Genomic DNA, 14,011 nt, shown 5'->3' with positions numbered 1-14,011 from the left:
TTAAAATCTTTTGAAGGGATGGTAAGACCCCACAGTCTCACCCCTTTGTTTCTGGTTACAACACTTTATTAAACCATTCACCTGGCCTACCCTTAAAAATGTTCTCTGTCAAAGACATTCTCCACTAGCTATCACCGAATCTTTTTCTTGCCCTTCATGGCCAAATGTTATTATCTCCACCTCTTCACACCCCATGCATTTGACAGCCCACTGCAGTTTCTTCTGCTTCTACCGTTACACCTGAATGAACACTTGCCATGGTCACCAAAGACTTCATAGCTGGCAAATTCTACGGTGCTTTCCAGTTGTCATCCAACTTGAATGCTCTCTGCAACATTTGGCATTGTTTATTTTTATTTTTATTATTTTTTACTTTTTTAAAGAAAGGGTTTGGGTTTTAATTTTATTTTATTTATTTTATTTTTGGCTGCGTTGTGTTTTTGTTGCTGCATGCGGGCTTTCTCTAGTTGTGATGAGCAGGGGCTACTCTGTTGCAGTGCGCAGGCTTCTCATTGTGGTGGCTTCTTTTGTTGTGGAGCATGGGCTCTAGGCGTGCAGGCTTCAGTAGTTGTGGCACATGGGTTCAGTAGTTGTGGCTCGCAGGCTCTAGAGCACAGGCTCAGTAGTTGTGGCACATGGGCTTAGTTGCAACGCGGCATGTGGGATCTTCCTGGACCAGGGCTTGAACCCGTGTCCCCTGCATTGGCAGGCAGATTCTTAACAACTGTGCCACCAGGGAAGTCCATGGCATTGTTTATTTTTAAGTTTTCAATTTTTATTTATTTATTTTTACCTAAAATCTTTAAAAAAATTTTTCTCCCAGTTTTACTGAGATATAATTTACATACAGCACTGTTTAAGGAATACAGCATAATGATTTGACTTACATACATCACAGAAATGATTATCACAATAAGTTTAGTGAACATCCATCATCTCATATAGAAACAAAAATTTAAAAATACACAGAGAGGTGTTACTCCAGTACTTTTTGCTTCAGACAACATGCTCCAGGTCCTACCTGCTGGTACAAGGAGGATGAGAGACATGTAGAGCAGACCTGGACTCAACCTGAAGTAGGAACCAAACCCAAGTGAGTCCAGACTAGATCAGCCAACTCCCAGCCAAACCACAGAAAAAGAAAAGAAATTTTTTTTTCCTTATAATGAGAACACTTAGGATTTACTCTGTTAACAGTTTTCATACGTAACATACAGCAGCGTTAATTATATTTTTCATGCTGTACGTTACATCCCTAGTACTTATTTAACTTATAATTGGAAGTTTGTACCTTTTGACCGCCTTCATCGAATTCCCCCTCCCCTACTCACCACCTGTGGTAACCACAAATCTGATCTCTTTTTCTGAGTTTGTTTGTTTTTGAAGTATAGTGGACCTACACCACTATGTTAGTTCCTGTTACACAACACAGTGATTTGGTATTTCTATACATTTCAAAATGATCACCTTGGTAAGTCTAGTTATGATATGTCACCATACAAAGATATTACATAGTTATTGATTATATTCCCCATACTATATATAGCTATATATGTATGGATGATTATTTTAAGATGCTGATCTCCTTTTTTTTTTTTTTTAAGGTGCTGATCTCTTAAGTTCAAATTTTAACAACCCTGCATTATTACTCCCTGCCCACATTTACTGTTTTTTTGTTTTTTTTTTAAATTTAATTTATTTATTTATTTTTGGCTGTGTTGGGTCTTTGTTTCTGTGCGAGGGCTTTCTCTAGTTGCGGCAAGTGGGGGCCACTCTTCATCACGGTGCGCAGGCCTCTCACTATCGCGGCCTCTCCTGTTGCGGAGCACAGGCTCCAGACATGCAGGCTCAGTAGTTGTGGCTCATGGGCCCATTTGCTCCGCGGCATGCGGGATCCCCCCAGACCAGGGCTCGAACCCGCGTCCCCTGCACCGGCAGGCAGACCCTCAACCACTACGCCACCAGGGAAGCCCCATTTACTGTTTTTGACATCATATTTTACATCTTTTTGTTTTGTGTATCCCTTAACTACTTATTGCAGACATAAATGATTGTACTACTTTTTTTTTTAAGATACATGCTTTTATTCATACCATTCCTCCAATCTACTTGTTGGATTATTATTCACCTTTTTTTAAAAATTGAAGTATAGCTGATTTACAATGTTTTGTTAGTTTCAGGTGTCCAGCAAAGTGATTCATATATATATATATATATATATATTCTTTTTCAAATTCTTTTTCATACAGCTTATTACAAAATATTGAGTATAATTCCCTGTTCTGTACAGTAGGTCCTTGTTGTTATATCTATTTTATATATAGTAGTGTGTATATATTACTCCCAAATTCCTAATTTATCCCTCCCCCCGATTTTACTACTTTTGTCTTTTAGCCTTCCTACTAGCTTTATACCTAGCTCATTTACCTCCTTTACTGTATATTTGCCTTAACCAATGAGATTTTTCCTTTTGCAATTTTCATGTTTTCCTTTTGCAATTTTCCACCCCTCCTACCCATCTCATTGTTGTTCCTTCTTTATATCTTTAGCTGTAGACCTTTTCTGCTAGTGTTCTGGTTTTTCTCATCAATAGCTGCTCTGTAAATAGTTGTAATTTTGCTGTGCCCATGGGAGGAGGGTCTTCCCACTCCAGCATCTTGGCCACCTCCTGGCATTGTTAACCACCCCTCTTCTTTGAGCCTCTCTCTTGGCTTCCATAATAACATTCTCCTTTTCTCTGGCAATTCTTTCTCAGTCTTCTTTTCATGCTGCTTAAATACAAATGTGCCCCCCATTTAATATACCTTATTGGAGCTTCCGTTCAAATTACCATAAGAATATATGCTCACTGAAACAAGTCAATAAACAGGGAAGTGTACAACAAAAAAGCCAACTATATCCTTTTCTGTATTTAGAGCTAATTTAGGATTCTAAAACTACTAAAATTTTTAATATTTTTAAATCTAAAGATTGATCTGGGTTGAAATAAGCCCAGATTCCATGACCCAAATGAAAGTATGTCTGTATTGCAAAGAAGGCTGAAGGCAGTGAGACCAATTAGGAGGTTGTTACTTTGTATCCAAGTGAGAGGGGATGGCAGTTTGTACAGGGGATTGGCAGTGGAGATGGTAAAACAGACCCATTCGCTGGATATTTAGAAGATGGAATCATAGAGCTAAATGATTGATAGGAAAAGGGAGGTGAGGGAGAGCAGGAATGAAGGATGCCCTCCAGGTTTCCAGGTAAAACATGTGAGAGGATGAGGGTGACACAAACTGAAATAGAATGTGGGAGGAGGAGCCAGTTTGGGGAAGAAATTGGTATTGGTATTCAGTTTGAGCACACTGAGTTTTAAATGCCAGGGAGACATCCAGGAATATAAGTCCTGTGGCCACCTGGGTACATGGACCTGGAGTTAAGGATTCAGAGAAGGGAGTTATCTGCTTATTATGACAAAGGGAGCTATGGTCACACACAAGCTTGTGTCAGGAAAGAGTGTACAGTGAAAAGGGAAAAGTGGCCTGGGATAGAACCCTGAGGGGCCTCCCATTTACAAGGGAGCAGAAGGGGAATCCTGATAGAGCATCCACCATTGCTCTCTCTTTTTACCATCTGTTACTTTGCATCCCAACTATCTGGTTCTTGGCCTGTGGGGTGTACTGATCATGCCTTTTTATTTGCTGCATTTCTGGTGCTTTGACATCTAGGGCCTTGTTGACCCTGGAGAGACTGCTCCTTCCAGGGTTAGCCAGTTCCTAGAGATAACAAAGGGCTTGGGGCAGTAGTCCAGTTCCCATGGCTGTCTGCCAGCCTGTGCCCCTCACAAGCACACAGGTGCTGGAAATGGCATCACCAGGAATCTAGTGTCTAACTCACATAATACTTAGATCCATTGTTTAGGGTCAGTGGAGTTGGTTTCTGGGTATAGAGAGGAGGTGTTGTCTTCAAGGGCCGGGTAGAGCAGGAACTGGAACAAGGTAGGAACAGACATGCCTGGAGGAGTCAGTAGGAATCTGAAAGTTGATGTGATTTTGTATCATGGGGTGAAGGGCTAGAAACCAGGGTCATAATCCTGCAGGCAGTCTAGAGTATCTGGTCTATTTATAGTGTAGTCCTTGAGGTCCTCCAAGAACTGAGACCACACAGTTAAGTTTCTTTCCATTCCAGCTCCCAGCAAGAAGCAAAAACACAGGGTGTAGCGGGCCATGGCTCACCCGCACACACATGGAGGCTGCAGGGGTCGCCCAAGACTGCCACTTGGCAGGTGGAACCATTAAACAGGTAGGAGCCAAAGTAGTTCCTGGGCAGTAGTGGGTTGGGTTCGGGGAACACCCAGTGTCCCTTATCGCCCACCCGCCAAGAAACCAAAAACGTGATTTCTTGCATTTCTCCAGAAATCTGATCTTATGTTTCTACAAATAGGCAAATCTTCAGAGGAAAACAAAACAAAACACAAAACCCATCTAGAGGAACCTCCGGTTAATTGTCTGTCAAGGGTAGATGGACCATTTGTAAGAAGAGTATCTCTAGCTACCTTTCCACTTCCACCAGCCATACACAAGGTGCTGACAGCTGACCCCAAACCCATCCTTTCTGGCAGGAGGTCCTGATTGGTCCCAAGAATTTCACCTGATTTTTCTCCCAGTTAGATCCTCATTCTTTGCAAGGGGATCCAAGGTGGGTTGTGGGTGTGGTTTTCCTGAATACCAAAAAAATACTGAGAGAGAAATACGGGAGAGAGCAAATAAAATGGATCTCAGAGTGAAAACTATTTATGTAAAAGAACTGCTTATATTTTTAAAATATGGAAGGGTAAGCCATAACATGTTTTGAAAGGTTATCTGTAGAAGGAGGGGGCAATAGAGTGGAGAGGAGAGGAGTGAAAGGTAATGTTTGTAGATTTGACTTAGCAACTATGTAAATATCTTACATAATTATAAAACAAAATTAAGATTTTAAAAAATCTCTTAAAAACTGAAAGAAAAATAAAACAAATGAACTTAACTGTAAATCAAATAGTAGGGAAGACACACACAGGGGACCTATTTCAAGTGAGTTTAAAACATAGTAATTTGACTGCTTATCCCAGTGGGTTATACCCTTAGGACAAAAAGAACTGCTTCAAGAGTTTTAAACTGTTTATGGCGGTCATATTGTTGGTAGTAGTGTTGGTATTGTTATTCTGAGACTGTTAGATGTGTATTATGGGGTGAAGAAAACGAGTAATTATGTGATAGTCTAGTATCATTCCCAGTGTTACTGAGAACCAGGATGTTTAGCATGGGAAAAAGAAAATACAGATTAAGATAGAAGTTAGATATAAACCCTGAATCTGAATTGGAAATATCATCATAAACTCATGATGAATTTATCTTAGAAAAAAACTATTTTCTGGGGAATTCCCTAGTGGTCCAGTGGTTAGGACTCCATGCTTTCACTGCTGAGGGTGCGGGTTTGATCCCTGTGGCAGAACTAGGATGCAGCAAGCCTCGGGGTGCGGCCGAAAAAAAAAAAGTATTTTCTAGTTCTTTTCATTTTAAAGGCCTAAAAACAATGACCAAGAAGTAAAAGTGAGCACACTGATACCCAGATTGTGATCTTAAAATACTATTTCCAAATAGAAAAAGAGTTAGCAAAGACTGCTAAGACCTACTGTATAGCACAGGGAACTCTACGCAATGTTCTGTGGTGACCTAAATGGGAAGGAAATCCAAAAAAGAGGGGATATGTGTATATGTATAGCTGATTCACTTTGCTGTACAGTAGAAACTAACACAACATTGTAAAGCAACTATGCTCCAATAAAATTAAAAAATAAAAATAAAAAAGACCGTTAAGTTCTTGTCAGAAGGGCTTAGAAGTCAACTTAACAGGCCTCCCACTGGCCAAAGGTGGGGCAATTTGTACATCACATCAATATGTTTGTCAACCCCAGTTCATGATAATACTAAAAACTGATTGGTCACTACAGGAAGATTTAAGTGCACAATTTATTATTTTGAGAACTGCTAAATAAAGGGAAAGACATTATTTATTATTGTTTTTCCTTTATGAACTATACTTGGGTAGCCAAATAATATAGAAGAGGGTTTCTTTATAAAAGTAGTCCAGCTAATGAATGAAAAAGGCATGATAGACTTTGAATGTCACCAATTGGAAATCCTAATGAATTAATGGATCTAGTTATTGATATTCAAAAGCTGCTAACATCACAAATGGAGACACCCAGACATCTTGTGCTTCCTAATGGAAGATCACAATACCACCCATGAAGTTGTCCTGCCAAAAAAATTTAACTTGAACATGATCAGGCCTCTATATCCAATTACTAATTTACAGGGGGAAAAAAAAAAATCAGAGGTTAGAGAAACATGTTAAATGACACCATGGGAATATCGTCAGCAAAATACATATTGTGGACAAATGAGCCCTTTTGTTTTTTGGCCGCACCACGCAGCATGCAGGGTCTTAGTTCCCCGACCAGAGATCGAACCTGTGCCCCTTGCAGTGGAAGCATGGGATCCTAACCACTGGACCACCAAGGAATTCCCCAGCCATTTTCTTAAATAAATAAATTTCATGGAGAAATGAGAGATAGAGGAAGAACTCCTAGGGTAAAAGAGAATTGAGTACATCAACAAATCACAAGGTAGAGGTCTTTTTTTGATCATGATTCAAGCAAATTGTAAAGCATACACATACACACCACATTTGAGATGATTGCAAACTGAACACTGATTGAATATTTGATAGAATTAAGGAATTATTTTTCATATTCCTAACCATTTTGCTTTTTACTTGAAAAAACATAGCATTGTTTAAAAATTTTTTAAGTCCTCAAAATTTAGTAATGCATACTAAATAGTTATAAATAAAATATTTTGGATTTTCTTTAAAATAATATGGGAAAGGAGCAAGTAGCTGGAAGAACAGATGACATAAGCATGGCTATGAGTTAATTATTGTTAAAGACAATAATGAACTCTCGGGAGTTCATCATACTATTGTGTCTCCATTTATATAGTTTTAAAAATTTCCCATAAATAAAAAGCTAAAAGAAAAAAAGGAATTGCAACATTCTAAAATTCCACAGAGAACTCAAGATGTAAACTAAGAAGATTCCATTCATTGTGGTCATTGGTGTCATTGGTGGCTTTTTCAGAACAGTTTCAATGGAATAGTGAGGACAGAAGACAGTTTGCCGCAGGTTAAAAAGCGAATGGTTTAGAATACGCTTATGCCTTGGAATTAGCAGGGAATTTTTCACTCCCTCTCTCTTTCTACATTTACCATTATGGAAAATTACAAACCAAGAATAAAGTAAAGTGAGGGTAGAATAATGAACCTCCATGTACCTATTACAACTTAAATAATTGTCAACATTTTGCCAATGTTGTTTCATCTGCAATTCTCCACCATTTTTTGATGAACCAATTTAAAGGAAATTCTAGATATAATTTAATTTCACTTGTAAATAATCCAGTATTCATTTCTACTTGGTAAGGACCTTTTTCTAATTAACATAAAACCATTAGCACACCTAACAAAATTAAAAATAATTTAAGGAAGGATTTCTTAACAACATATAAAAAAGCACAAATCACAAAGAGCAAGTTTTTATGTTTCTTAACATTTAAGATTTAAAAATTCTGCTTAACAAAGATCATCACAAGGAAGGGAAAAAATAGACTGAAAAAAGATAAACACATGTAATAGACAAAGATTAAAGGGCCACAACTTGTGGAACTTCCCTGGTGGTCCAATGGTTAGACTCTGTGCTCCCAATGCAGGGGACACGGGTTCGATCCCTGGTTGGGGAACCAGGATCCTGCATGCTGCATGGCACTGCCAAAAAAACAAAAACAAAAAACAAAACACACACACACACACCCCTAATCAAAAAGAAAAAGGCAAACAATCCAATAGGAAAATGGTCAAAGAATAACAGATAACTTACAGAGGAGGAAATTTAAAGTACCATCAAACATATGAAAACATGTTCACCTCCCTGGTAATCAGAACAAGCAAATTAAGACCACAGTGAGATACCATTCTATATCTTTCATATAGACAAAATTGAATGTGATAAAACCATATGTTGGCAAAGATGTAGACTAATGAGAATTCTTAGGTACCTCTAGTGAGAATGTAAATTGAACAGTTGTTGAAGAGAAATTTGGAAATGTCTACCAAAGCTGAAAATGAGTACATACCCCAAGGTCTAGCAATTCCCCTTCTAGGTGTAGAGCCCATAAAACCTTGGATATTTGCATAAGGAAACATGTATAAGAGTGGTTTTTTTTTTTTTTTTAACAAGCAAATTGGATCTTAGTTTCTTTTTATTTATTTATTTATTTATTTATTTATTTATTTATTTTTGGCTGTGTTGGGTCTTCGTTTCTGTGCAAGGGCTTTCTCCAGTTGCGGCGAGCGGGGGCCACTCTTCATCGCGGCGCGCGGGCCTCTCACTGTCGCGGCCTCTCTTGTTGCGGAGCACAGGCTCCAGACACGCAGGCTCAGTAGTTGTGGCTCACGGGCGTAGCTGCTCCGTGGCATGTGGGATCTTCCCAGACCGGGGCACGAACCCGTGTCCCCTGCATTGGCAGGCGGATTCCTAACCACTGCGCCACCAGGGAAGCCCTATAAGAGTGTTTTTGTAACACTGTTTGCAATAGAGAAAAAAAAAAAATGGGAACAACCTAAATGTCCAACAGTAGGAGAATAGGTAAATAAATTGTGCTTTATTCATACAATGGAACACTAAATTGAAGTTAAAATATGAATCAACCTCAGAAAACATGTTGCATGAAGAACACAAATTGTAAGGAAAATATAAAGTATCACATCATTTATTTAAAGTTTATAAATTGCATTGTTTATGAATACATATTCACATCAAATAAGAGTATATAGATATGTGTGGAAATGATGGATACCAATTTCAGGATACAAGTTACCTCTGTGAAAAAAGAAGTGAACACAAGGGGCTTCAAATGCATCTGTAATATTTTATTTTGTTTAAAAACCTAAGATTAAAACCTAAAAATCTGAAAGATCAAGAGCTAACCAGGCACACGAATATTTATTATATTTTTCTCTATACTTTTCTCTATGCTTGAAATTTTGCTAAAAAGAAAAAATAATGAATTAGGGAGATGAGAAAGTGGAAACAGTAAGGATCTTGGCTCTGAAGTCAGAGAGAGGATAGTAGCTAGAAAAGGAAGAAGGGCCAAACTCCTAACGGAGCCGCAAGTTTTGAAATGCTGGCAGGTTAAAGGCCAAGCCATGCCTTTTCATTTTTTATTATCCCCCTCCAGCTTGACAAATAATACTTGGCAAATAAGTAAGCATTCTATGACTTTTGCTGAATGGATAAATGGAGTTAACAGCCAGAATTGCTTCCAAAGACACAGTTGGCATCAATAAGATATATAGTCGAACATTCCTTTTTAACAAGGTGGCTCAGAATTTCCTGAATAGATTACTCTGGGGACAATTGCTTCTCTCTCTAAAAAGCCATATCCTCTGACTAAATGGGGATTTCTGCCATGCTAGCTAGCACTGATTACAATTCAGCGTCCTTTCTTGATTAAAACCCTAATATAATTAAGTATCTGTGTTTTGTTTTTGTTTTTTTTTAAAAAAAACAGCTTTGTGGAAGTACAATTTACAACCGTAGACTTCAACCATTATAAGGGTAATTCAATGACTTTTAATAAATTTATAGAGTTGTACAACTATCACCACACTCCAGTTTTAGAATATTTTCATTACACCAAAAAATAACCTCATGCTCATTTACAGTTAATCTCTCCTCCCACCCCTAGCCTCAGGCTACCACTGGTTTTCCATCTGTTTCTATAAATGTGCATTTTCTGGACATTTCATTAAATGGGGTTATATTATATATAGTGTTTGTATCCGGCTTAGCGTAATGTTTTTGAGGTTCATCCATGTTGAAGCATGTATTAGAATTACATTCCTTTTTTACCAAATAGTATTTGATTGTATGGATATATATTATTTTGCTTATTCAGTCATCAGGTGATGAACATTTAGGTGGTTTCCAGCTATTGGCTAGTATGAAGAATGCTGCTATGATCATTTGCGTACATGTTTTTTTGTGTGTGGACGTATGTTTTCATTTCTCTTTCTCTCTTTTTTTTTAAACACTGTCTCTGTGTAATTTCTTTTTTCTTTTTTCTTTTTTTTTTTTTTGGCCGTGCTGCACAGCTTGCGGGATCTTAGTTCCCTGACCAGGGATTGAACCCAGGGCCACGGCAGTGAAAGCGCCAAGTCCTAACCACTGGACCGCCAGGGAATTCCCTGTTTTCATTTCTTTTGGGTAGATTCATAGGAGTGGAGTGGCTGAGTTGTATGGCAAATTTATGTTTTTAAGAAACTGTTCAACTGTTTTCCAAAGTGACTGTAACCATTTTACATTCCTGACAGCAATGTATGAGGGTTCTAGTTTTTCCACTTCCTCACTAACACTTGTTACTGTCTGTCTTCATAATTATAGCCATTCTAGTGGGTGTGAAGTGGTATCTCATTGTGGTTTTAATTTGCATTTCCCTAATAACTAATTGTGTTGAACATATTTTCATTTGCCTATTAGGAATTTAGTTGCCTTTTTTGAAATGTTTATTCAAGTCTTCTGCCCATTTTTCAAATTGAGTGTCTTTTTATACTGAAATGTAAGAGCTCTTTATATATTCTGGATACAAGTCATTTATCAGGTAAGTGTAAATATTTTCTCCCATTCCATAGCTTGTTTTTTTTTAATTTTCTTAATGATATCTTTTAATACTATGGAAGTCAACCTAAATTACTAGAGGTATTTAAATTTTAAATTGAAGGAAAATTTTACAGTATTAGATTAAAATTCATTATATTTCTCTGGTCTATTTTCATATACTAGAAGCACAGTATAAATATCTTCTTTTTACATTAGTGATACAATTTTTATTGACTTGGAATCAAAGAGATTTATTCAAGTAAAACAACAAAACCCTAATGGGATAAATGAAGGTAGGCATGAATATAGAAAGAGATAAATCTTGCTTGAGAAGGGTCAATATAGTGAAGGTGGCACATTTTCAAAGTGAATATATAGATTCAATTCAACAAGCATTTTTAATACCTCTTATGTATTAATCATTATATTTGATGCTGAAACAAAATATAAATGAGACAACATCATCTGTCTTAAGAAATTTACAAGGATTGAGACATTGGAGTCACTGTGGGAAACAAGTAGCTTGGATTTCTACCTCATGTCATGTGCTGTAATAAGCCCTGGGGTGAATCTTCAATTTATTCACTCTGTTTTGGTTATATATTATTATATAACAAATCACCGAAAACTTAGTCGTGTAAAACAACAACAATAATTTTGTTTTCAGCTTTTCACCATTGAGTATGACATCTGCTTTGTATTTTTCATATATGGCTTTTATTATGTTGAGGTAATTTCCTTCTAGTCATAGCTCATTGAGTGTTTTTATCATTGAGTATTCATTGTGTTGAATTTTCTCAAATGCTTTTTCTGCATCAATTAAGATGATTATATGGGTTTTTCCCTTCACTCTGTTAATGTGGTATATTACATTGGTCCATTTCACATGTTGAACCATCCTTGTATTCCAAGAATAAATACCACTTGGTTGTGAAGTATAATCCTTTTAATATGCTGCTGGATTCAGTTTGGTAGTACTTTGTTGAGGATTTTTGCATCAATGCTCGTAAGGTCTGTAGTTCTTTTCTCGTAGGGTCTTTGGTCTGTATTTTTTTTCTTGCAGGGTCTTTCTCTGGCTTTGGTATCAGGATAATTCTGGCCTGATAAGTTTGGAAGTGTTCCCCCCAGTTCAATTTTTTTGGAAAAGTGTGTGAAGGATTGGTGTTACAAGATGATCCATTTTGCCTTTTAAAGAAGTAGAGACTATCATGTTATATTGCTTTGAATATATATAACTGAAAGAAAGAGAAAGAAAAGAAATCCTTTAGGCAATCAAGTGTGCCCTGTCTTTTCTAGTCTTTCCTGTTCCACTGTAAATGGGCCAGACCCAAGTTAGGACAACACCTTCACTCCCAGGACATCATGGCTGAGAGGATTCTCTTCTTCATGCCTCTCCAGAAATCAACTCCAGTGTCATTCCTTTATCTTGTTTTAAACAGAAAGTTAACTCCTACACCATTCATTCACCTTGGCTCAGACTGGACTCTGAGAAGTTTTGGTCATTTCCAAAGTTCAAATCTAACTCAAAAGATGAAAAATAACACCTGAAACTAACACAACATTGTAAATCAGCTATACTCCAATAAAAATTCTTTAAAAAGGTAAAAAATAACCTCTTTGAGAATAATTTAAGAGAAAATTCAGAATAAGACTTCCATAAATGATCAAAACTGTGGCTTATTTCTAAATGTCCCTGGGTTATGTGAGATGTTTCTATAGAGTTATAATAAATTCCCATACACTTGGTTAAGCTAACTGGAGTTGGGTTTTGGTTAGTTGCAACTAGAGTCTTAACCAATCACAGTCAATTTGAGAATATTTCCATCATCCCAGAAAGAAATCCCACACCTTTTTTTTTTTTTAATATAGTGGATTTTTTTAAAATTAATTTATTTATTTTTGGCTGCACTGGGGCTTCGTTGCTGCACATGGTGCGCGGGCTTCTCATTGCAGGGGCTTCTCTTGTTGTGGAGCACGGGCTCTAGGTGCGTGGGCTTCAGTAGTTGTGGCACATGGGCTCAGTAGTTGTGGCTCACAAGCTTTAGAGCGCAGGCTCAGTAGTTGTGGTCCACAGGCTTAGTTGCTCCGCGGCATGTGGGATCTTCCTGGACCAGGGCTCGAACCCGTGTCCCCTGCATTGGCAGGTGGATTCTTAACCACTGTGCCACCAGGAAAGTCCGAATCCCACACCTTTTATCCATAACTCCTAAGTCTTCCATTCTCCTCCATCCCTAAGCAACCGCAAATCTACTTTCTGTCTTTACAGATTTGGCTATTTTGTACATTTGGAACCATATAATGTATGGTGTTTTTTGTCCAACTTCTTTCACCTAGAATAATGTTCTCAAGGCTCATCCATGTATTATAACCTGTCAGTACTTCATTCCTTTTTATTGATGAACAATATTCCATCGTATGGATATATCACATTTTATTTATCCATTCCTCAGTTGATGGACAGGATTGTTTCGATTTTGGGAGCTATTAAGAATAACGCTGTTATGAACTTTCGTGTATAAGATTTTATGATGATGCATATTTTTAATTCTTTTGGATATATACCTAAGAATAGAATTGCTGAGTGTTAAATTGTTCTTGCCAGTCCTGCCTGCCTGTGTTACTCCATAATCCTGGCTTTGGTAACAGATCTTTTCCTGCCCAACTTCTGACCTTGGCCCATAGCCTGTGGCCTCTTTTAGAGTTTCCTTTCTCCTATAAAGGACACAGTTACTCTAGTTCCCCATCTCCATCTTACCTACCTCACAGCTTTCAACAACTCAGCCCCTACTTGCATGCTCAGACCCGTCCCACTTCCCATACTCCATACTTTGAAGTAGGACAGTCCTCAGTTTGAATCCTGACCCAACCACTATATAACTGTGAGGTAATCCTCCCACTTCTTGGTGGCTTACCATCTGCTGGGCATGAGGCCATGTTCTTTACATACATTGTCTCATTTAATCCCAACACTTAGGTGTTTTAACAGACTCAGAGAGTTTAAATGACATGCCCAAGGTCAAGTAGCCATGGCCTCCAATCAAACCTGTCCTCCTTTTTAGAGCTGGGATATTGTCTTGTACTCTTCCTATCAAAACTTGCTGGTCCTGTGGCTAACAAGTATAGATGAAAACTGTTTAACAGCACTAGTAATAAAAAATGCAATTTAAAATACAAAAGAGCTATCATTTGTCCCCTAACCAATTAGCAAAGATTTTAAAAGTCTTTGGTGAGGATTAAGGAAAGCAGACACTGGTGGACATGTATATTGATATA

The 14,011-nt window shown here is 37.7% G+C and overlaps 1 long non-coding RNA gene across 1 annotated transcript in view; it reads left to right on the top strand.

Moving 5' to 3' along the window:
- Positions 1-14,011, top strand: part of LOC309629224 — a 70,656-nt gene that overhangs the window by 40,273 nt on the left and 16,372 nt on the right. Inside the window, exon 3 of the long non-coding RNA XR_014244931.1 lies at positions 4,168-4,281. This is a non-coding gene — a long non-coding RNA (uncharacterized lncRNA). The remainder of the gene's footprint in view (positions 1-4,167; positions 4,282-14,011) is intronic.

The sequence above is a fragment of the Balaenoptera borealis genome, assembly GCF_965194805.1.
Source record: "Balaenoptera borealis genome assembly, chromosome: 5".
Lineage (NCBI taxonomy): Eukaryota > Metazoa > Chordata > Mammalia > Artiodactyla > Balaenopteridae > Balaenoptera > Balaenoptera borealis.
The sequence above is the reverse complement of the archived record's forward strand: the minus strand, read 5'-3'. Positions and strand labels throughout refer to the sequence as shown.